Source organism: Equus caballus, chromosome 30 (genome assembly GCF_041296265.1).
Source record: "Equus caballus isolate H_3958 breed thoroughbred chromosome 30, TB-T2T, whole genome shotgun sequence".
In the NCBI taxonomy this organism is placed as follows: domain Eukaryota; kingdom Metazoa; phylum Chordata; class Mammalia; order Perissodactyla; family Equidae; genus Equus; species Equus caballus.
The window spans coordinates 9465815-9491479 of NC_091713.1; the positions used below are offsets into that span (position 1 = coordinate 9465815).

General features: G+C 46.5%; 1 long non-coding RNA gene across 2 annotated transcripts in view; it reads right to left on the minus strand.

Annotated features, from left to right (window-relative positions):
* Positions 1-24334, minus strand: part of LOC138921486 (uncharacterized) — a 37896-nt gene extending 13562 nt beyond the window's left edge. For both annotated transcript variants that reach the window (XR_011434107.1, XR_011434106.1), the window contains exons 1-2: positions 24115-24334; positions 296-387 (exon numbers count right to left, since the gene is read on the minus strand). This is a non-coding gene — a long non-coding RNA (uncharacterized lncRNA). The remainder of the gene's footprint in view (positions 1-295; positions 388-24114) is intronic.
* Between the last annotated feature and the right edge of the window lie 1331 nt (positions 24335-25665).

Below are 25665 nucleotides of genomic sequence, written 5' to 3' on the forward strand. Positions count from 1 at the left end.
TAAGGTGTCTGCAGGGCCCCACTCCCTCAGTGAGCTCTTGGGCAGGACTCTTCCTTGCCTTCCAGCTTCTGGTGGTTGCCAGAAATCCTTGGCATTCCTCATCTTGTGGCAGCATCCCACCAATCTCCGTCTCCATTGTCACATGACAGTCTCCTTGTGTGTCTGTATCTATGTCCAAATTTTCCTCTTTTTATGAAACCCATCACTCGATGAGGGGCTACTCTCATCTAGTATGACCTCACCTGAGCGTGATTACATCAGCAAAGGCCCAATTTCTAAAGAAGGTCACACTCACAGGTGGCATGGAGGTTAGGACTGGAACGCATCTTCTTGGAGGACACGGTTCAACCCACAGCAGAAGGAAATGGCAGCTTTTTGGCCTTTGTTCTTTGTAATAAAAGGAGACATAGAAACAGTTTTTAATAAGCCATTTCCTACAAATTCTCTTTAAAAATGTGTTAAAGTTACAGGAAATAGAGATTTTTAACATTTCAAAATATACCCCGAAAAAATTAAAAGACATAAAAGTCTGAAAAGGTTATTAGCATTACTTGATTTTATTTTGAACTTTTAACATGTGAGTCGCACATGCTAATAGAGTTGATGAAGACTTACAGAGATACAAGTGCCATATGGTGGCAGTTGGGTAAATAACTGTGCAGACGTGAAAGTGGAAGAAAGGACAATTCTCTGGACCCCAAAGACTAGATATTGGCAGCGACAGTTTTAGCACCTCCAGAGACTATCGGCCATTGCACACGTTTGAGACTCCTAGTGCAGAAGCATGGCGTGTCAAGTCAGCAAACAGTGGTATGTAGATATTTGCAATCTAGTAGACTATTCTCGTGTCAGTTAAGTGGGTGCATAACCAAACGCTGGGCGTGGATGTCCAAACCAGATCTGTGACCTAAATTGGCAAGGACAGCACTCACAATGCTTTGAGAAGAATCGCTCTAAGTGCTACGCTCTGACACAGTCCTCCCTTTCAGCAAGGCCAAATTGCTCTGCCACCCTTCAATTCAGATCATCACAGCAAAACGTTCCAAAGCAATTTACAGCATTTTGCTTTTCGAGGCCACACCCTGCCTGGACAGTCACTTTTACAATCATCATTTTCTCGTAGAGCTAAAAGGGTGAGGATTAGCCCCAGGATACTGGAATCGTGAACAAATGGATTTATAGCCACTCTAAAACTGCAGGTGCATGTGAGTGCTCCAGCTAACACCTACAAATCACTGCAAATGGAAGGGCAACAGGGGCATCAGAAGCAAAACTCTGACAGTATTAAGCCACTCTGTCCTTGGCCTTCTCAAAGTCAGTCTCTCTGTTCACAGTCAGAACACTTGCACTGTCTTCACCAAGAGGACTCAAGAATAAATTGGCAGTCACTTTTTCTGCCATTCTTCTGGGCTCCTGCGAAATAGTTCCAACGTAACTTCTACCCAACCGAGAGCAGGAAGAGACCTCAGAGATCATCAGGTCCGGGGGAGAAAATACTCAAAACCCCCAAGCAACACCTCCCCAGTCGTTGGTCGTCACCTTGATTGGTCAGGGTGCACAGGAGACGTTTCACAGGCTGTCTTCTAAAGGACGTGCTAAGAGTCCTCTGTCCCATAGTATTTGCTTTGCCAGCTGCGATCAGCGTTGGAGATTCTCAACTTTCAACCGTCACCCCTTGCTTTCTGCCAGGTCCTCTTTCCAAATGCCCTGGTTGTGCATTGCGCTCCCTGGGTCACCATGTCTGCTTTCCCACTGCTGATGGCCTCCTCCAGGCAGGGGCCTTCTCTTAGTCATCCCTGCACCCTCAGGGCCTAACTCAGTGTCCAACACAGGCTAAATGCTCAGCAAGTTTGTGCTCAATGAAGAAATAGTTCTAGAAAGGATAGTATGTGAGGCCTGGCTTTACAATCTGGGTATAAATTCATTGTATTGAAGTTTATCAAAGTTATTTTTTCACAAGTCACTAAGGGAATGAGATGTGACTTGTGTGCATATGTTTTCATGGGGACAGGACAAAGAAAGGAGTTAGGATTTAGGGAGCTATTGAGGAAAATTATAGGTTTAACAGCAAATTCCAGTCACCAATAGGGTATGATGAAGGGTTGGGATGGGGGAGCTGCCCCCTAGGGTCAGCTGAGGACACTGGAGACCTAGAAAGCTGGGCAGAGACTTCAAGATGGAGACGTGGAGGGGCCCTGGAAACAAGCATTTCTCCACCTTCCAAAGGACTTCAGCCTGTTTCTCCTGTCTTCTCAGCAGGCCAGGCTGCTTTGAGGGTGAAGGGATCTGACATAGGTTGTACTCTGTGTAGCCTTCACAGGATAATTACCTGTAGGGTACCTTCACAGGGTAATTGTCAACGATGAGGACAATCCTTTTCATGGATGAGGTTAAGCAAAGGCTGAGTCAGGAAAGCATCCTTGCTGCCCTTCTGCAGAAGAGACAGAAGACCCCACCCTGTCTGGCTTGGTTCCCTCCTTCATCCTTTCCCCGCGACAGCATACCCCAGTTTTGCCTGGGTGACCTCTCCGGCAATGAACTCCGACCTGTCTTGTTCTTTCCCCCCACTCTCCCTCTACCACAGCCAGCACTCAGCAGAGAATTCACATTTGGTGCCTTTTTCCTACCTTGAGTAAAGTTAAGTCAGAACTTTTATGAGGGGACTTGCACGCAGGCAGAGGTACCGTGAAGTCAATGAAGTTTAAGACTAAGGGCCCTGAGGCTCTGGGAGGCTCCTTAGCAATCTTGCATTTGTCCTTGTGACATGTTCTTCACATGTGTGCGTACATCACACGCACACCTAGACTTCCAGTCTATAAACTTTGCCCCCACACCAGCATCTGTCCCCGTCTCACACACACGCCCCGCACAGTCACAGCCCTTCTCAGACCGGCTCTGCTGTCAGGCAGCCTGACCTGGCCTAGAAGATTCCATTCCCCAAATCCAATCCCATCGGCCCTTCGCAGGCTCCTCTACCGACATCAGCCCTCTGTGTCTCCCCATCTGTTTACGTAGATCACGACTTCTCTGATCCCTCTGAGCTTTTCTTGACCAGAATCTGGGCTTGTGCAGATAAGAGCTGTGGCTCTGCCTTGGCTCGCTTCTTTGTTTTTTCTAAGACATCCTCTTTCTAGGCATTTTTCCCCCACTGAGAATACAGTTCTCTCCTGCTTTTAAAGGCACATGTCACGGTACAAAATAGAATTCTATTTGGTAGTAAAAATCACAGCACTACTGAAAATTGTAATGTAAAACTAGGCAGCAGAATTCAAGGTCAGTCTGATAAGACAGATCCCTGAGCAATTTTACCTCCCTTTGAAATGACGACTTGAATTGAATTCCAGATTACTAGTTCACTTCAGTTACTCAGTTAGTCCATCTTCGCTTGAGCATTTCTCCCTGCCCTCAGGTGATGTTAGGGAAGCAGCTGTAGAAGCTTTCTTTAAATGCATCAAATAAGCAAGCTCTTTCCTGGCCCAGGGCATTTGAATCCACTTTTCTGTCAGCCCAAAGCACTCTTACCCCACACTCATGAGTAGGCTGGTTCCTTCCCACCCTTCATAACCCAGTAATCAGTATCCCCTCTTAAAAGAGATCTTCCCTGACTATTAAAGTAAGTCCACTCTCTTCTCTTTGCACATTTTGTTTCCTTATCAGAATATGCAATTTTATATTGTTTGTTTACTTCTTTGGGGTTTTTTTCTGTGTCTTCCTTCAAACCACAGCTCCATGAAGTTGAGGACCATGCCCATCTTTTCCTTCAGTGTATTCACAGCACAAAGCACGGTCTGAGGGAAGATTGTCACTGCTGTCACAGCAAGCCAGATCACCATACTTGTGCTGGCTTTTCTCACAGTCCGGACAAGAGAGGTGTAGAATGTTTGTCCCAGGTTCCTGGGAGCACAGGGACAAGGGAGCTTTGTTCTTATCAGGAGTTTTCCTTGAGGTGTCACTGGTAATGGTGTGGCATCTCCAGGACCTCCTTTGCCTCTCCTCCCAGGACTCCCCAACAGGCCAGCTCTCCTGTGCTTGCTTACTGCCTCAGAAAGGGCAAGCCAAGGGCAACTGACACCACATGGGACTGACTGGTCTTACCAAGTTCCAGCTAGAGCTCCCCTCCACTTGGGACAGTGGAGTTCCAGGAGATGCAGGCACTATTTACATAACTCTCCCCCATGACACAGATGGAGCAATGGTCCACTTCAACACCAGGGACAGCTCCCCTGGCCTGAGGGAGGCGAGGGGACTTCTTGAGCTCTGGTGAACACGGTTTCTGGGGTTCAGCCCCCTGCCCCATGCTCCTCCTTTGCTAGAGCTTTGAGCCACTCTTCTTCTGAACTTCAGAGGTCCAGTGAGCCATTAGAAGGGTATATTGGGTTCAAGGCCAGGCTTCACTCAGCCCTAGAGCTCAGGGGCTTTCCCTTGTGATCCAGTCTCAGACTTACACCTGGTACATTGGGAATGTAGTGTGGCAAAGGGTGGGGGACTGTTCAGAATCCCCATCAGGAATTTAGAGTCTAGTCAAGTCTGGGTAAATCTTGGCAAAATACTAACTGGGAAGTTTTTTGTTCCAGCTGCTTTTTCATCCTGTTTATTCCTACAGAATGGGATATTTAGATGGATGCTGGCTCAGAATATCTTAGAAGCTAGAACTTACCTCTAAGATTAATGGGAACAAAGTAGGGTCCTTAAATGTCTTGGAAATTTCTAGGACCCAAGTCCTCCATTAGCCTTTAAGGATATGCGCATCCTTAGACACTTAGAGTGAAAACAAGGCTCAGAAACATGGACTGTTCCCCCCGAAATAGTCCCCCCGAGGCAGCTGTGACATATTTAGTGGTTCTGAAGCCAGTACAACTCTGTAGTCCGTGTGCCTTGAGATAGCTATGGACGTAGCTCAGAAGGTGTCAACCCCGATGTCCCTACGTATAGCAGCTGGCAGGAAAAACCATCCACAAAGGTTCACATTTGATGCAGAGTCAACAGTTTCTTAGGAGTTTTGCACTGCAGTCAGAGTATTGCAACCCAAGGGAATTAGCAGGTGAGTGCAGACAGGGACAGCAAAAGAGGCCTTTCCTGGACCTCAGCATTGTATTGTGTTGTACTTGTATCTTTGGTATCCATTGACTGAGAGATAGATAATGACAAAAAGATGCTTTGAATTCAGTAATGCTATTAAATGGATTTATATCTAATTAAATTAGATGCAGAAGCATCCACATCCATTTTCAAAACATTATGTGTATATTTATGTGAGACATTACACATTCAGTCTACAGTCAGTCTCTGACAGACATCTGGATACCTGGACCCCCGCAACAGCACAGCACTGTCCAGGCATTGCAGCCCTCATATTCTCACCAGGAGTTTAAGGCACAATGGCAAAGGGCCTAGCCCTTCAGGCATGATGCAGACAGTATCAATAGGATTTGTTCAATGGGGTGACAAATCTAGGCAGTAGTCATGCACTCAGGAATCAGAAACCAGGTGGATGCTGAGACTGTGGACTGAGTTAGGGGAAGAATAGTGCGTGGATCAGCTCCAGGGAGGGAGACTAGCAAGAGCCAGGTATGGTGTGAAGAAATCGCCAAGCAGACTAGGGCTCAGGGCAGGACTCTGCTTGGCAGAGGCTATTAGAGGTAGGAGAGCTGGAACAAGACAGGCGGTGGATGGATGGAGCATCACAGGATGTGGTGGCATGCAACAACTCTAGGGGCATACAATAGGTCAGGGTCCCCTGGGGGCTGGTTGGGAGCAAAGGACATTGGTGGGCATGGAAAGTTAGCAGACATGGCACAGCCACGGCATCCTGAATCTGCAGGGTGTCCAATTTAATTCTCAGAGCTACCAGATGGCGGATAAGGCTGAGATTGCAGGCATCATCAGGATTGATTCAGGATCTGGGGCTAGACTTAGCCGGCCAGTGGGGACATCAGAACATTCAGCTCTGAAGGCAGAACATTCAGCCTTCAGAGGCAACAAGGCCTTGGTGACAAGCTTGAGAGAATGACAAAACACCCCGGCCTCATAAAACAATGTCACCCAGACTCAGAACACATAAGCACACACTCCCCAATAGGGTAAGAACTCAAGTAAGTTATTTAGGGGGGGAAAAAGGAGAGAAGGAGAGACATGGAACAATTTCTGAGTCCCTCTCTTTTTGTACTCTACATGCATAATGGCATTCAGTGGGGGAAAACATTAATACTTGGGGCCTCGCTTCCAAAAAAAGAATACAAGAGTGAAACAGCTTTATGGGCAGAATCTTTGTGGGCTCTCTTGATTCAAATCCTTATTGTAATTCAGGAGCCAAAAGCTTTTCCACACCGCCTCCACAACTCAGATTGAAGCTGCCTCTCCAGACTGGAAGAAACAGCCCCCTTCCCGAGCCCTACAGAAACACTTCCACATCCTTTGTCTATGCATCAAAAACAGGATGATTAATGTAGATGGCGGTGACACTTTAAAAAGGATCCCTGAGACCCAGGGATGTTATCTAACTGGAAGTGTCTCGAAAATGCTTTTCACAAACCTCAAAGCGCCCTCCATCAAACGCGTCCAGTGAAGCAGCCACGAGAGGCCAGGACAACACATGGAAATGAGCAGTGTTCAGAATAGTAAAAAGTCCTAGGAATGGCCTAACTCAAAACAGTGCATCGTGGTGGGGAGGGAATTCTGCCCTGAGACCAGCACTCATGGATGGTAATAAATAAAAAGTTCGGAAAGAAGGAAAAAGCCCAAGCCAGGAATAGGGCAAACACATGGCTGGTTGGAAGCCTCACTGTGACTCTGACAGGTGACACACACTGCCAACCCCACCTGAAAAGGATTGCTTTTTGGCAAGAGAGGATTATAGTTAATTCAAGAGGAAATTTTCAGGTGCAGCCCCTAATCTTCTCTCTCGTCTGTGCTAGCTCCAATCCTTTTGAGGCAGTGAAAATCGCTACTCAGCCTGGAGTTTCCAAGTGGCCCAGGCACTAAGGTAGGCACTTAGGTAGACCCTGACCCAGGCACCCTTCTACAAATCAGACAGGGTTGCCTCTTCAAAGCATGAAGGAAAGCCTATTTTCTTTCCCTCTGGCCACTCGCATCATAGGAGGAGGCATGGCTGGTCTTCCTCCCACTTCATCAACCCCCTCCCCGACACTGGTAAAGTTCAAAATGTAGAGTTCCTCCCCCGAGTCACCAGGCTTTAATAAATAATAAGCAGAACAGCACCAAGAGCTGGTCATTTGCTGTCCACCAAGTGTGGGCTCTCTGCCACACATTATCCAAAGGAACATTACTGCCTAATGGTTCCTGGTGTGGGAGATACATCTGGTTGCCTACCTACCCCCTCCACTCCCCCTTCTTTCTTTCTAGGGAACCCTGACTAACCTCTCCCCCACGAAGCTCAAGTGACACCTGAGAGACTGACCTACCCCTGTCTCCAGAGGGAGGTGCCGCTGGGTCTGAAGGAGTGAGAGCGAGCCCGTGCTTGCCAGAGATTGGCTCAGGAATGAGGCGCAAACTCACAGCCTTCCTCCAGCAAGTGCTCCTAGTCTGGGGGTGGGCATACAACCTCAGCCAGCCCAGGGGGCCGCAGGCAAGGACTTCTAATCCACGCTCTCCATCTCCCCTCATCTGGGTGTGAACAGGGACGCACAGTGGTCCTGTCGCTGCTGCTGGTAGCCATCTCAGCACCAGGATGGAAGCCACTCTGAGAACAAAGCTACACGTGGAGGCTGGTTAGGGAAGGAACGACCAAAAGTGCAGTCGCAGCCCCTGTCATCTGACCCCCAGAATCTGCCCCACCTCAGGACTTCTCCACACGTGAGATGATAAACACCTTTATTCTTTAAGCCAGTTTGAGTCAAACGCTCTATTACTTCTAGCCAAAAGCATCCTAACTGCTATATCTGGAGGAAATTCTTTCTTTCTTTCCCTTTCTCTCCCTTTCTCCTCTCTCCACTCCTTCTCTCCTTCCCTCCATTCTAAGGAGGCCGTCTAGGTCTGCCGGTTTTCTTGCTGTGTGACCTCAGGCAAATCCCTTGACCTCCCTAGTCCTCAGTGTCCTCATATTTAATGAAGGAGCTGAACTAGAATGATCTGTAAGATCCCTTCAAACTCTAAAATTGATGGTACCAGATTAAACTATAATACTGCTACTAAAAGACAAGTGTCATATTAAGTAGGTAAACTACTGAGATTAGTTCAAACTAGTTCAAGCTTAAGGCAGAGAGTTGCCAAGGCAATAAAGAAAGATGGCTTGAGAAGACACGAATCAGCCTCCCATACACAGCAGGCTTCAAGTCAATGAACACAGAAAATCAATGAGGCGAAAACCGTGGACCCCTGAGAATGAATGAGGTGAAAATAAATTGACCACAAAACTGTATGTTCCCTTTTATACTCAGCCAAATAGACACTCTATACCCTGTCACTCGGTTGTGCCTCCTGGCTCTGACTATCCAAAGAAGATAAGGAGAAAGGGACCCAATGCCTTATTCATGAAAGAAAGGAGAGCAGAAAGCACTGGAATGACTGGACAAAGAAGGAATGTTATATGGGCCAAGAGGCTCTGAGAATCGATCTTATTGGCATTTTTTTTCCTTCTACACTCAGGTGGATGTTTCATTCCTTGTGCGTCTGCAGTTACCGTGCACTGCAGGGACCAAAGACTGTCTCAGCTCAGAGCAGTTTTGCCTCAAGAAAAAGACTGTCTCAGCTCAGAGCAGTTTTGCCTCAAGAAAGGACTGTTTGGGGGGGTTGGCTGCCTCTACCTCTCTACTGCCTCCAATAAGAAGGGGTGCAGAGACAGAACCACAAGCACAAGTGATTGGGTGGCAGACAATTTGGGGGTGAGAGCAGGACAATACTATCCATAAGGACCCAGGGACAAGCAAGGCATTCTGTGTCCCAGGCAGCCATGGCAGTGAGAGCTCAGGAGTGGTGCCTTTGTGACCCAAGTCAAGAAGGGGAGAGGATACTTATTCACACTGTCTGGGATCCCCACAGCAGAGACACTCCGTCATTTAGCATGGTCCTGACATACAAAGAAATTCTACAAATAGTTGTTACGTTGATAAACTAAAGTGGGTAAAAAAAATAGATCAACCAAGATACACTATGGCAACAAAGGAGATTGGAAATGGAACAAAGGTCGGAGTAGCGGAGATTGTGCCTGGAAAGAATAATGGATAGGAACTCAGCATAGCAGAAAAATATTTGCATTCCTCTTTTCAACCCTGGTGGCCCTTAGAATCACCTGCGGAGATTAAAAATAACAGTCAGGATGCTTGAACCCCATTCCAAGGAGTTTTGATTGGGCTGGTCTGGAGCAGAGTTGAAGTACGGAACCGCTGCGGGAGGCGAAAGTGTGGTTTGAATCAGCTCTTTGCTACTGGCTCTTCAAGTCCACAGGGCTTGACAAGCAGTTGTTGGGGTGCATTTTATAGTATGAGCACATCTGTGCTTGTATCTCTGCACACCGCCACCAGAACTGTCAGTCCAAAACCCTCTCCTCCATAACCGTCATGGCTCCCCATTACTTGCAGGTTAAAAATCCTGGAACAAATTAATGGATTTCCGATGCTTTTGGTTTTTGTGCTTTAACAACAGCAACGTCATCCTTTACACTTAGACACGTCCCAGAGAGATTTCTGAACTCCAAAAACAAAGATTAAAAAGAAAAATTTTTTCAGAAACTTGAGTTATGAGCACTTGCTTCACAGGAAGAGTCTAGAAGCAAAGCAACATAAAGATTTCTGTCTTGGTGGACACGTTTGTAGGACTAAAGGGGGAATGCAAAAGCAGCTCTGGTTAAAGATCATTAGATTCTTGACTGACAGTCCACTGAGTGGGTGGGAAGCTCATCTCCCAGAGGCCAGCTCTCTTTAAGCTCATTAAAGTCTACTTAAAAATTACTTAAGCATTTTATCAGGAATATTAGTTTCTTCCCAGAAGGAAGGTGAGAAATGCATCATGCAAAAAGTTCTATCCAGATCAGGTTAGAGACAGTTTTTCCTTTCCAGTGAAAATCTTACAACTCTCAGAGAGTACTCCTCTTTTAAAGCAAAAAAAAAAAAAAAAAAAAAATCATTCTGGCACCATCTCATACTCAACTCTAAAACCAGAAGACAATGAACAATGTTTTCAGACTTTCTAGAAAAAGTTGTCCGATTTCTATACCTGACAAATTTTTCATATGTAAGGGTAAACTAAAAATAGTTTTGTTATGCAAGGATTCTAAATGTATCCCATTTTATTCTCTTTCTGAAAAACTCACTCAAGGAAGTACTCTAGCATAACAAAAATTAAATTACAATAAAAGTTTCTAGAAAGAGGGAAGCAAACTGTGTAAGGATCATGGTGATTGATTAAGTAAAATCTAGAGTTAAATAGGTCTTGCTAATGTCACTGTAAAATGCAAAGTAAATTCTAAGAAAGACTTCTTTAAAAACAGAAGCAGCATGTGAGAAAAAGCAGTATGACTCTCTCCACTGTCTTTGTGACACTCATTCCCTCTCTGCTGGTTGGCAGTGTGCACCGAGGAGTATATAGGTAAGTGGCCCATAAGTCTTCTGCCTGGTAGACTCAACTTTTTTTCACATACTGATCGTAGTTTATAGTAAAACGCCTCTTTCCTCCAGCAGCATCAAAGATTGAGATGCTCTGAACCCATTCCTAAACATGGCACTCCTTAGGAATAACCCTAAAAAGACAATCAATAAATAAAGCAAGAGGTTAGAGTGAGGATGTAAATACAAACATGACCAGCATCTTGGATTTTTGCCCTCCTAATCTCAAAGCACAGAGCAGAGTTCAATTCCTCCAAAACGCCTTCCATAAAGAGGCTAAAGGAGGAATTGCCTGACACACAGTAGGCAATCCATACGCTTTTTTTGTTTTTTGTTTTTAACTTGATAGAAATCTACTTTGTTGGCTCATGTCAGAGGTGTTCCTTCTTGTTTTGTCCTCCCTAAAGGCCCAGGCATGGGTGTATGTCGCAGTTGTAAGTTCTAGTTCTTCTACGTGAGTGGCCACCCCAGCATGGCTATTGACAGACGGGTGCTGTGGGTCCTCGACTGGGAAGGGAACCCGGGCCCCTGGAGCACTGAGCATGGAACTTTAGCCACTAGGCCATCAGAGCGGCTCCCACACATGCTTCTTGAAAGGAATTAAATAGAAACAACCGACTTAGCTGATTTACCTTTCCACTGCAGGAACTTGTAAGAATACGTTTGGTAAGTAATGTGCAACCACAGTAAGTAATTGCAAAGATTCTTATTCACCTGATTCGCCAGCAGTCAAATCACAGTTAGAATCCTGGACTTCACTAGGAGCGCTCTACTCCTTACCTGAAAGCTTGGAACAGAGATGTTCCAGTGAGGAGCGCAGTGAACATCCCCCAGCATCTGGAGGTCACACCTCAGGCTCAGCCCCTCCTTGCAGCCCACAGCCGACAATCTCCCGCCTTACCCTCTCTCCCCATCTAAAGGGAATTTGAAAATCAGAAGACCCACTGGAATGCAATGATTGGAAGTTACCAACTTGTCTTTCTTCATACCACTCACAGACGTGAAAATGTTCAGCTAAGAACCCCATTCCTTACATACACACCCCTCTCTCACGCTCACCACTCCCAGCCAGGTACACTAGCCCAGTCCAACATCCTGAGTAACCAAAGATGTCACCGACAGAGGCCAAAAGTGACCTGAGCTCATGTGGCTCCCAGCCACCAACATTCAAATTCTGTCCTTTAGTAGATGTCATAGGAAGCCAGAGACCCTGCTCTAATCCTAGTCCTGCTTGTAACTCTTTTCTTATTCTGGTCCTCTTATCTGCAGAACGACAGATGAGTCCACTCAGTGCCTCGCACCAAATGTCGCTTTCCTGCTAAGCTGAGTCATTAAAAGGTCTGCAGGAGAGTGAAGGCCTATCCTATCAGATCTGCATCTGCATTTTCCGAAAATTCAGACAGGAGCTTGGACTTGTCTGGTTTGCTTGTCTTCATTACCCTCCTCAGATACAGTCGCTTTAAACCTCCAGGAGGTGAGCCCGGATTTTGCGGAGCTGGCTGGCCCAGCAGGAATTCAGAAAGAAAGCAGAACCGATCCCAGAGCCCCCCACTTCCCTGCGCGGGGAGGGCCTGGGGCCGCCCGGGGCCGCTGCTGTCCGCCTGGGATCCGCGCCGGGACCGCAGCACGGAGCCCATGCACCGCCCCCCGCACCCAGCCCCCCGGGCCTCAGTCCCTCCTCGTGCTCCGGGGGCGCCGAGCCCCTCGTCAGTGCTCTCCGTCTCCGTCTCCGGGCCGGCGGCGCACGCACGCGAACCTTGAAACCAAAGCACTGCGGATCCCTAAGGAAGGGAACGGGGCTCTGCTGCTAAAAAAAAAAAAAAAGCTGAATCCACGCTAACGGGTCTCAGGGGAAAGGATGGGAATTAGCCCTCTCTTTCAGATTTACTTGTTGCTCAGGATGCCGAGGACTGGTCCAAAATTCCTGGGATAGCAGTAGGCGGGGGGGTGGGGGGGGCACTGAACTTTCCACCCTGAAACGACAGTTGGTCTGTAATGTTCTCGAAGGTTCCGCAGGGCAAATAAGGATGAGAAAAACCTGGAAGAGAGAAGGGAAAAGAGAGATTCAGAGGAGGGTGGAGAAAACACCTAGTCAGCAAAAACGACGACGGCCTGTGACTGAGCGCTGTGGGCGCAGGCGCTGCTCTAGACGGCTGGGCTGGGACCGGCGTGCCACCGGACCTCCCCGCAGCATCCCCAGTGCGCAGACGAGGACGCCGAAGCACAGACGCGGGGAGCAGCCTCGCGGCTGCACGAGCTTCCAGCCAGAAGGCCAGCTCCTGAGCCGTCAGGAGCCCCCTCCGTAAGCTGCTCGCTTTCTGTTCTGCAGAACCAGGCTGGCTGGCAGGCCCTTGGGAATTTACCTGGTTTTAGGTAAATTCGAGCTCCTTGGCTTAGACAAGTCACTTAATCTCTGAGTCCCAGTTTCTTTCTCAGAAATGAGGGTGATAATTGCTGACTTTTCAGGAATGTTGTGAAAATCAAACGAGACTGTTTGCATGTAGTTTGCAAATTAGAAGACACTTAGCAAACATAAAATAATTTTATATTCTTCTAGGCCATCCCTAGCGCGGAGGCGTAAAAACATCTCCTGAGAAGGGTGCCCATGTGCCATCAGGAGCCCTCAGAAAAACTTCGCCTCCACCATTCGTCCTACAGACCCTGGAAAGCCTCTTCCGAGCAGGCCTCGTGCCCTCTGCGGAGTCTTGCTCGGTATGTCCCAACGCACTGCTGACTTTAGGCTGCTGCCCGCAGGCATTTCCTTGTAACTTAGAAACAAACTACCAGACGGCCAGTCAGTTCTGTGGTTAGTATCCTGGGGGGCAGGGAGCCCAGTTTCTTTTTCAAGCCTGAGAGCCACCAACTCCCTCTTTTTTCGCTGCCTGGGTCCCGCCGCCACAGCTGTTGTGGGGTCTTCTCGGGCCCACCTCCGCTTTCAAGCGCTGGATGCGGGAGCGTCTGGGACCCGTCCGGGAACCAGCCAGGCTCCTCGGGAAAGAGGAGGGCAGGCCGGCCGCACAGGGGGGGCTCGTCTGCTAGGGCTGCCATGACCACGTGCCCTAGACGGAGGGGCACAAAACCACAGCAGGTCGCTTTCTCACAGTTCTGGAGACCAGAAGTCTGAGATCAAGGGGTCCGTAGGATTGGTTCCCTCTGCGCACTCTGGGGGCAGCATCTGTCCCAGGCCTCTCCCTTGGCTGTAGGTGACCACCTTCTCACAGTGTCTTCACATTGTCTTCCCTCTGTGTCTGTGTCCTAATCGCCTCTTCTTGAAGGACACACTCATATTGGATTAGAGTCCTCCCTAATGACCTCGTTTTAACTTGATTACCTCTTTAAAGGCCCTGTCTCCAAATGCAGTCCCGTTCTGAGGTACTGGGCGTTAGGACTTGAATTCTGGGGGACACATTTCAGCCGATAACAGCTGGCCTGCAAATGGGGTGTAACCTCTGCAACACAGCTGAAAGCGAACACTGCCCTGGAACCAGCATAGGAAGGCCGGGCCCCATGCAGGGAAGCGCTTCTGGAAGAGGCACTCTGCAAGGCGGGCTGTGGTGCCCACGCCAGGTCTGCTTGAGTTACACGCGGATAGTGCTCTGCGCACAGTGGGCGCCTGCTGAGGTGTTCCTCATCAGTTAGGGGTGATGCCTGTCACCTGTTATATAGGTATCTGTGGCCCATGAAGATGCATGCCAAAACTTTTAGTAACGCCTGAGAGTCAGGAAAAACTTGCATCTTTAATAAAAATGGCATGCTTTTTTCCAAGAAAATGTCCATTCTGAAATTGAGAATATTTTCCAAGTGACCATATTTCCCTTTTTGCTCTGGTAACCAGAAAACTTAGATACACATTTATCAGTCAGTCTTGGTAGCAGTGTCAGAGTTTATGACCTGTGTATCCCCATACTTTCCTGGCTTATGGTCTTCTGGTCCTATCCATACTTTCTCCAGCCTGATTCCGTACTTATACTTTCTCTATTATCATGCAATACATATTCTAGATACCATATCCAGCCTATTGTGGAACATGGTAAGGAATATAAACAAATAAAATAAGTAAATTTTTCAACAATCCTCTGTCTGGGACCCTTAATAAACAGTACCGTTTACTGCAAATACACCGACTTATAGGAATTCAATGAGAATTAATGATATAGCTGCTCTGGAGAACTTTAAGCTACTTCAGAAGCAGAGAATTTATCAGTAAAGCCGCAACAACCAAGGAAGTTAATATTCTTCTGAAAGCAGGTAACAGCCCAGCTCTTGATGTCTTCCCTCGACCCCTGCCCTGTTCTGCTTCTCCCCTGACCCCAGCCCCAGCACTCCTGTTGCTTTATTTTCACAAGTTTTTTTTGCTTGGTTTTGGGTTTTTTTGGTGAGGAAGATTGGCCCTGCCTAATATCTGTTGCCAATCCTCCTCTTTTTGCTTGAAGAAGATTGTCACTGAGCTAACATCTGCGCCCATCCTCCTCTATTTTATGTGGGATGCCGCCACAGTGTGGCTTGCCAAGCCATGCTAGGTCTGCGCCCAGGATCTAAACCCAGGAACCAAAAGAAGAATGTGTCAACTTAACCACTACACCACTGGGCCAGCCCCTTGGTTTAGCATTTTTCCCCTCAGAATAACTTACAAAATTACCCCTTGGAATCCTAAATTCAGAATGCCTAGTTGGCAAAGCAAAATCCAAATGATCAAAGGCAGTATTGTTTATTAGCATTATTAGATGCGTTAAAGAGTCTGCTTTCGTCTCATCATGGAGCACAGGCAAGGAAGGCTGTGCTGTCCAAATACTTCCCATCGAGGTGGCAGGAGACCAGACAGCACGAGGACTGGTGCCACCTGACGCTAAATTAGCACTTAACACACATCGTGAGCAGCTGATGTCCAGAAGTCAGCATCAAGCTTCTTGCTAACATGATGAGCAATGGCCATCTGTCCCCACAAAGCCAGGCGGCGTGACCTTCGGTCCCAGTCATCACCAGCATCGCTCCTTCCCGTGATGAAGGATGAGAAGAAAGAGCTGCTCTAATAATTTTCTGTTATTAGTGACAACAAAGACCAAAGTGCTTGTCCCTATTTTCACTACATATTTTCTCTTAAAAAAAATAGAGGAAGAGTCAACAGGAACCTGGACAGCAAGTTAAAGCTTAGAGATGTGATTCTATTTCTCAGAAGGAAGATGTATGTATCTAATTAGTATGCACTCAAAGAGCAAAGCAGATCGCACGCATTATACCAGAAATTCCTTCATGTTTTATTAATCTAAACTACATGAAAATATCTAGCTGGAACAAAAGCCACAGCTCAAAACCTCAGGCCACTGAATCTCTATTGACAAACAGCAAGTCACTCGAAACTCTGTGACGATTGTAGCACAGAGAACGTAAACGATGACAGAGGTAGGTAGAACAGATCACTACAAAGATATAACCTTGCCAGTGAGGGCTTTGTAATCTCGACTGACTCATTAAATCCTATGTGAATCGGATGCCTTTCCCCATTTGTCGCCTGCATTCTTTTCTGTGCCTGTCATACAAGGGATCTTAGCATCATCAGAACAAAAAAGGGGGAAAAAAAGTAAGCGGCTGCCTCTCAGTGGGAATCCATCATTTGACAGAGAGTAAGATAACCATGTCCAAGATCAACAAAACCAGACACTATGAAATGTTTCTTTAAGCCTGACTGGTTCTCACAATATCAAGCAAATATGTATGCAGTGTGTTATTTTTGTACAGAATTCCATTTTTCCATAACCTTTTACTTAGCTCTCAGGAGTGAAAAAAAAAGTTTTTTTTTTTTTAAATGTGAGTCATTCCTAAGAACTTGGTTTGATAGATCATTTAAAGAAATAGAAAACACATAATATAAGCATTGGTTGGTATATCCCTTAGTGTGAGTTGGATCACGAGGAAGAAACAATTCGCCATGACTTAAGCCACAAGGACTGTTTATTGTCCTCTCACAAGTGTCTGGAGGGGCGGGTGGCTTCTGGGTAGTCCAGCAGCTCAAAGCCACGCCCAAGGGCCCAAACTCTTTCCATTTTTGTGTTCCATCACCCTCTGTGGATTGACTGTTCATTCTAACGTTTGTCAGCTCAGAAGCCAAAGTTGGCTAACAAAGCTTCCGGTGTCATACTCTCTCACTGACTTCCCAGCAAGGAAGAAAGGGCAGGGGCACAAGCATTGTCCTTGCCAGGCTCCCTCCACTCAGGAAGGGAAGTGCTCTGTAGATTTCCCCTTGGATCTTACTGGCAGAACTGGGCCCATGTCCATTCAGAGACCAATCATTAGTGAGAATGAAAACTTTAGGTTTCGGCCAATCATCGTTCCTTCCCAGAATGAAATCTCTGCCCAATGCTCGCCAGGGAGGGATATGGGCAAGTGACTATTGGGGAGGCAAGGGACACTGTCTGTTCCAATGGGCCGGGGCCCAGCCTCCTGATTCTCCAAAAACTCTCCTATCACATGGAACTCCCTTGGACTTTATGGAGAATGCCCATGTCAAACAGCTGCACACCAGATAGCACATTATATTCAAGGCGCTGTCCTCTGTCTTCCCAGGCATTTTCCTACTCTTTCTCAGTCTTCTATGGGTCTAGCTGTGTATTTTCCCTCTGGCAGCATCTGCCTGTTACTCTTAGATTTGTCTCTCAGTCTTCTCCCTTGTCACCGCCCATGTTTGAATAACCTTGCCCTTGTGCATCTACTGACCTACTTATATTTCAGGAAAACAAAAACTCAGGCGAGTCGGCTTGTAGTTCCTATATTCAGGTTTATATTTTGAAGCTGTGACTTCAGTCTCTGGGATCAGAGCTGACAAGAGCTAGGCCAGTTCCCTCGATGGCCACAGAGACGAAGGCAGAGGGCAGCGATGGGGACTCACAGAAGTGCTTATCTTTGGACTGCACAGTCTGTAACCCACTTGGCCACGAATGTCCCTTGCTCATTTATCTTTCAAGAGCAACTATTAGATACATTTAGTTGGAAAATGCCAATCTTCTTTGAAAGAAGTGTTCCCGTCAGACTGCCCAGTCACTAACAGCTGCTTTCTGCCCTCCCCTCACAGCAGGGCCCAGCTCCACACCAGGCCTCCTGACCTAAGGCAGGACGCACTCCATCAGCTCCACTCCCACACTCTGTGGCTCTTGTTGCTTGCCCAATCCTAATAGAACATTATCAGAAAACTGTTGGTTTCTTAAGAAGGAAGGAAGGAAGGAAAGAAGGAAGGAAAAGAAAGCCAGATCTGCCCGGGTGGGTTGTTAGCAAAGGGAGACGCCCCCTGTAGGAAGAGCAGCAGGACCTTGAAGCCCAGAGGGGTGTGCTTGGTGACTGTTCTCGCACTATCCATCTCGGCACAAGCCAGGCTGGCTCTGCTGGGGCAGGTCGGGGGGGCTGCGCTCCCTCCCCCAAGGCCCAGTATCCACAATTCCAAGTTCATCTTGAAGTCCTGCGCTACACACAGCTGAGGCTTGCAACACATCAACGAGGCTTTTCCAAAGAGGCAAGAAAAAGGAGATAAACAGAAGTGATTACAACTGGATGATTTAGCTCACTATAAATGGGGTCCATGTCCAGGCTGACTCTAGGCTCACCTTGTATCAGAAGCCATTTGCAACAGAATGCTAAAACAGGGGCTCTCTGGAGGGCCAGCGGCTGACAGCAACACAAAACTCTATAGTCATGCTTCTCAGCTGAGGGTGATTTGCCCCCCAGGGTACATTTGGCAAGTCTGGAGACATTTTTGGTTGTTACAACTGGGGTGATGCTAATGACATCTAATAAACAGAGGCCAGCGGGGGTGGGGAGGTGGTTCCTAAACATCCTACAAGGCACGGGACAGGCCTCACAGCAGAGAATCATCTGGCCCAAATTCAACGGTGCTGTGATTGAGAAAACCTACCCTAGAGACGTTAAGCCCGCCTTTGGGGGAAAAATGGGGAAGCTGTGGTCCCGGTCCTGCCGTTGGTCCATCATCTACTGGAGACTTGTAAGGGAGGTGAAGACAGGGCAAAGGATCATGTGTTAGAAAGTCCTTGGTGATCTCTGTGGTTCATGGGAGAGGGAGGAAGTGCTTCCCCCTCCCTTGAAGGCTGAGAGAGAGAAGGCTTCAAGAAACCCACACCCACCCGCTTGATATGGGGCCTCTGGGATGTGTGGGAAACAGGACCTGGTGTCTGGCTTTTCTGGGGTAAAAATCTAAACATAAGAGGCTAACTCGAGTTGCACTGGGAGCAAGATACACTTCTACCAACCACGGAAAAGGGCTGGCCTGGGGCTGTCTTTAAAAAAAAAAAGGACCCCACCTACAGGGACCCTTTGGAAGAACAGACCTTCCCTAGCACAGGGACAGACTGCCAGAATCCAGGGGATGTGGCACAGAAGAGGTAGGCTATAGCATGCGCACAACCCCCTGGGGGCTGACAAGAGCTCTGCCACTTTCTCTCCAGGTCAGAAAGGAAACCCTCAGGAACGCAGGTTCATGCGCGTGCTTTACGTCGGGAGGGCCTTGAATCTGCCCTTGTGCGTTTCTTTTAAATTCTGGTGCTTGTTTATTAGTAATAAGTTACTTGTGAATCCACCTCACAGCAGATATTAACAGTCTGACAACTGAGAACCAATGCCAGCTATTGAAAAGGATTCAAATCCTGACTCTGCCACTTGAAATCTTTGTGCTTTGGATTCCTTATCTGTAAGGCAGGTCTGTAGCTAGTATGTGGATTAATAAGACAGATCACCCAGCACAGCAGAAGTGTTCAATAAATGGCAGCCTTCTGTGCATGTAGACGTGGCCTAAAATGGAATCCATGGAATGGCAACGCATAGAACTTTTCTCTAATTTTACTTGGGCTCTTACTGTAGAAAAAATTATGCGACTTTTCTGCTCTTATTGCCAGACTAAGGTACATGTCACAGTGTTTCCCAGGGCTATATGTATCTTTCAGTCACAAGAACAGAAAACCAAACTAAATGTACCTTAAAACACAGAGCATTTATTATCTCACATAACAAGAGTATAGGTGGGACAGTTCTGGGATTAATAGGCAACCAGATCTATGTAATCAGGAATCTTTTTTTCCACTCTCCCATCCCCAGTGTTGTGGCTTTTTGTCCTCAGGCTTATTGTCTCAGGATGGCTGCAATAGCTCCAAGCATTTTATCCTTACACAATACCATAAAGAGGCAGGAAAATGAGGAATTTTCTAACATTTTCTTTTGAAAAGCAAAAATCCCTTTCACAGAGGATCACCACTCAGCAATCTTCCTTTCACATCTAATTGGCTGGAATTGCATCACATGCTTAACTGGGAAATGAGACCACTAGGAAGGGCTTGGACCAATCACGATTCACCCCAGGAGTGAGGTGGGCCCTCTTCCTTGAGTACAAGGACAGTGGAAGATAGCAGACAAACAATTGTGGTTGTTATACCACTCAAAATATCTCCAGGCTAAGACATTGTGAGAGCCCCATCAATTTCACCGCTGAGGCTGGGCGAATAAAACAGCAGGCGTAATGGTTACATATGGCAATGGGGTGGGAAGGGCTGAGCTTCTGCTGGGATTCCTACCAGCAAGCTGACCATCAGAGAAGTTAGTTTCCTTTGCCTCCTTCTGGATTGTCCTTCTCCCCAAGTTTCTGTCTCTCGTTTGGCCAGATATGCACTTTTTTAAAGTAATGATTTGACTGTTTTTGTCAACATTATGTATACTTAGTATTTTTTTTAATCAGCAGTACAAAAAAGAAAAAGCAACAAGGGCTGGCTTGGTTGCCTAGTGGTTAAGTTTGCATTCTCTGCTTCAGCGGCCCAGGGTTCGTGGACCACTCATCAAGCCATGCTGTAGAGGCATCCCACATACAAAATAGAGGAAGATAGGCACAGATGTTAGCTCAGGACCAATCTTCCTGACCAAAAAAAAAAGAAAGGCAACAAATCACCCCACATCCCACAGCCCAAAACTAGCTAAACCTAACATTTGACAAGCATAATTGAAGACATCACTATGCATGTGGAATAGATATGGAGATGGAGAGCTAGATAGAAGAAACAGTTTAATAAGGATGATATGCTATTTATTCTTTTAATAATTGCAAGCATTAAACTTAATTTTATTTGATTTTAATCAGCAGAAAAAACAAAGTGAAAGTGAAAGTATTGCAGAATTTAGACAAAAATTTCATTTCCTAAAATATCTAAGATTTTTAAAAAGAGGAAAATAAAATGTTCATGAAGCTAGAATACTTTTATTTTTTAACTACAGGTTGAAGTTAGGGCAGAGAGGGCCAGGGGATGGGGTAGTTACGCTCCTCCCATCCCCACCCTCCACTTCCAATGGTGATATTATTTTTATTTCGTCAAGGTTTGTGACAATCACACTCTGCTCAGTCACTATCACTCTGGGCCAGATGTTTTGAACATATCTGTCTTGCTCTCTTCCTTCGGGCCTTTTAGAAGCAAAGTGTCCTGAAAGCAATGCCTCCCACCCAGACTTTGCCAGGCTCTTTCTGAGCCTCCAGCTAGGCAGACGGCGACACCACCCAAGTCCAGCCGCACACCGCCAGGCCTCATTCTGAGCTTTTTTTTGCTGTTCCTTTCTCTCAGACTAACTAGGTTCTATCTATTCTTCAAAGGCTATTTAAGCCCCACACCCCTAAGACGTCTTTTCTGTCTGCCCCATTTCACATCTTAATTTTTCCCTCTTCTCTGAAGTCCTCCTAAATGTACTGTCTGTGCCATTCATTTTATTATTCAGTCATTACTGTCTGTTTCATACACCTATGTATTATTTCCTCAGGGAAAGCATACGTTCCTGAGGGCAGGGACCAAATCAAATGTTGTCTGACAACTGCTCAGCTGAACTAGCCGTCCGCAGAGTGAAACACAAGCCACAGACTTTGGCGCAGAAGACTTGAAAGCACAGGTCTACCCCTGCTGGCTGACCACAGACCACATGGCTGCCAAGCCCCCCACACCCTTCGGCGGAACACACAAAAGCCTGTCTTCTGGCCTCTTGAAAGGAGGTGACCTACTGCAGGAAATAAAAGAGGACTGGACCATTTTCTGTGGCATCCATGCGAAGACATTTAGAAATGTTCACGCCAAAAGTTATTGGTCAACAAAAGGATGGTATTTTCGATTTATGAAAATCTATATTTATTCACTAATTTGACAAATATTCTTGAACAGTGACCATGTGTTAGACTCTGGCATTGCTGAACGTGATGTATGTGGTCTCTGTCCTCAAGCAGAACAAGGGAGTGGAAAACACAGACATCGAACCAATAAAACTATTTGACGGGCAATTCAAGGGAAGAATGTCAAGTGTTAATGAGGGCCAGGATCTGAGCGACCTGGTCCAGGAAGGCTCCTCTGAGGAAGGGCCACCTAACCCAAGAGCTGAAGAGGAAGTCCGAGTTCCCTTAAATGAAGCACAAGAAGTTCCTCCAGAAGGTTCGAGTTAAGGCAATCTTTGCGTGCAGGTGTGGAGTTAAATGTCACGCAGACAGAAGGAATGACTTCTTTAAAATGTTCAGCAATGAATTAAGGATGAGGAAGAGAAAATAACCAGAGGGGACATGTGTCGTGGTAGTTATTTGTCAGAAGGCTTGAAGCTTCATTATGAAACAGAAAATCAAGCTTGAATATCTCCTTAGCTGAGAAAATTAATAAATGTCTCCATTTTTATATTTCCACACTTGATATCATCGGCTAGTGACAAGGCTTAAAACAGAAATGGCCGGTTGCTTGCGATTCAGTTCTGGGCGATGACCTTCCCCACCAGCACGTTGAAGGCTCCTGCTGTCACCGCTGATTATATGAAAAGCCTTTATGGCTACATATTTTGATAATGTATTTGAAGAGTAAATATATTTACTCATAAAATATTCATATATTAGTTTTTTAAAATAAGGATTAACCTTTTATTTAAGACTTTGCATCAGGTATTTCATAATGCCCAGAAAAACAGGTATCTCTCATCACATTCACTAGATACATTCCAGCAGAGAGTGTGTGCAGGCGCGTGTGTGTGTGTATTCTTGGAGAGGGGCCCTAAATCAAGTACTATAATATGTTTTTCTCCACTGATTTCTACTAGGAGAATAAAAACGTTGAGCCAAAGGAACAAATAAATTCTAGAAGCAAAGGCTCTCTACTTGGTTGTTGCAGAAACACCAACGCTATGCTTTTGGAACAAACGGTGTAGCCACTCACCATTGACCAAATAAGGTCCTTCTCACCTCCGCTCTATTTGCACATGCTCTTCCACGAGCCCCCAACCATCTCCCTCCCACCCCCACTGTGGCTCTGCTTTACCTGGGACCCAAGGCTCAGCTGATCGCCACAGAATCAGCTCGTCAGCTTGCCAGCTGCCTTAAAAATTCTAACTCTGTAGGCGGAGGATGAAGCCAGGGAATATGAACTTTGGTCACCTTCCTAAGTCATTCCAAAGCATGGGCAAATTGGGAAACCCTTGCTAACATCCTCCTCCAGTGCCACTTTCTCTTGGAAGCCCTACCTAATGTTCTCAGCTTCCCCTCTGTTCTCCCAAGCAACACATAAAAAATTATACACATAATATATGTAAAGCAAGATCTCCATCATATCACTCTTCCTAGTCCTCAGAACATTGTAATCCCTCGCAGGTTTGTGGAATAAATCAATAAATGGACCAATCAGGAGGAAGGAAGGGTACTCTATTCTCTAAGATGAAAAGGTTAAGATGCCGGCCCTCAGGTGTCTGCTGAACGCTTCTGCTTCGCGCTGCTTCGTGCTTTCAGGCGGGCCCTCATCCACAGCCCCACAGGGATGGAGTAATCCACAGCCCCACAGGGATGGCCCTTCCTCCAGGAGCCCGGACTTCAGGGTCAGCTCCCAGCGGGGTTTTCTTTCCTTTTGACCAGGAGTGGGGTTGCAATATTCAACTTCACCAACAAACATGTAATTGTGCAAAATTGCAGACTTGAGATTCCAGGTACTGAAATATATCAAATTTGAATGAAAGAGAAACACATGTAACTTGGAGAGAATTCTGAGTAAATTTCGATAGAGTTCTACCACTAAACGTATCTCCTGGCTTCCACAAACACCATAATAGAGTTGTCATTTTCTCAGAATTAGCTGTTAAATGAGATGGGTATGGACACGTATCTATTAACAGTTCTGAAATCCTCACAGTAACAGGAAGTCAGAGTCGTTGCATGAAGAAAGAAGAAACAAACAGGGAAATAAATGTGTAAACAAGAGCATTACTCCAGCCAAGCGCTAACTCGAGTGTTGGTGGGCAGAAAGGCCCCGTTTGCTGCGCTTCTGGGACAGACTTCAGCCGCGCCGCTGTCTGTGAGAGCACTGAATAAATGGGAGGGAACGGTGCCCGTTCCAAAAAGAAATTTAAAAAGCAACCAGACGACATAGCTGTTTAGGAATGCCTGCATCGCGATCCTTATTTGCCATCGCGGAGCTTAAGCCTCGCCGCATACGCGCTCACAGCATAAACAGGAAGGATTAGGGTGACCCCACGTCCCTAAAGACTGAAGCCGTCCGGGAAAGGCTCTGGTTACCTTGCATCCTGAGCAGCCTGCCCCTTGATGACAAATGTCCCAGATTCGGGCGTTCTTTTGTAGTTCATGGGAAAGCACGACTAATCCGTGCAAGCCCGCGCGCACACGTACCAGCTCCATTCAGCTCCCGCGCACAAAGCGCCCGCCGAGCTCCGGGGGCGCGGGGCCCGGGCGCCGGCTCCACCCGCCTGCCCGCCCGGCCGCGCCGCTCTGCCTCCACGTGCGCGCGCCGCCGGCACCGCCTCCCTCCAGGAGCGGGGCGCGCGGGGAAGGTCAGGAAGGAAAGAGCTGGCTGCGTGTCCGTGGCCTCCGGGGTGAGGCTTCGGAGCTAAGAGAAACACGAGACTGACGAGGTGGGTCGTCTTCCTCAAGCCAGTTCTTGCTCTGTTCTACCCGGGATTCACCCCACTTTTTAAACCCTCCACCCAACGCTTCCCTTCCTCTTCGGTCCTCTTGGTTCATTTAGCGCTTTAAATGTATGGCTCTGTTCTAATGGTCATAACAACCCTGTGAGGCAGGTACATTTTGCAGATGAGGAAACTGAGGCACAAACTAGCCCTGGGAGCACTGGACTTAAAGAAGCACGGTCTTCACCACTAAGCCACCAAGCTGCGAAAACGTGAACCGTTTGTCCCAACCATTTTCAGATAAATGAATGAAAGGATGGTCTACAGGCGTTTCTCAATTGGTGACAAGTGATCTCCTTGGAATCCTGGAAAATGCTCGAAATAGTACGCTATTTCCTGGGAATAATTTGATAATTCAGAAAACAAGGCAGTGAACAAAATCCAGAAAGTGCAAGCAGATTTGTTAAGGTTTGGGGCAATATTAGTCAGAAAAGTGTACTGAATATGTGTGTTGGGGGGTTCGCTTTCATTAGTAATTAAAGAAATAAAATTAAACCGCAAAGAGATACCGAATTTTAATCTGGCCTAAAAAAAATAAAATAATAATACCTAGGGAAGATGAGTGTGCTGTCTCATGTACAGTTTGTGGGAATGCAAATTGAGTAAATTTATAAGAGATGATTTGGAAATACTTATCGAAGGCCTTAAAACGTGTATTTTTTGACCCAACAGATCTACTTATGGAGTTTTATCCTAAGGTAATAATTTAAAATACGCCAAATAATTTGGATAGAGGAAGAGTTAATATACCAAAAGACATGACACCAAAAGAATGCGAACAGATCTAGATGTCCAACAGGTGTGGTGATCCAAGCAAAGGAAAACTGCTTGCAGTATATGGATAACAGAAAAATGGCAGATTTTAACAGTGTGCATCTCATGATGTCTTTCTCTGGAAAAAAATTCTATAGAAATATGTCTGGAAGGGCATACAAAATATTAATGCCTAATGATTATGAGTTTTATTTTCTCTTTTCTGTTTTTCTATATTTTCTAACATCTTCAATTAGTATGTATTATAAGTAATGAAGTAAAACAAAACATTTATTTTTAAGAAGAAAACAAATTTCTCAGTTTCCCACATAAGAGCAAAGTGAGAGCAGCCTCTGAGTCAAAGGTGGAAGGCCCTCCAGCTGGGGGAGAG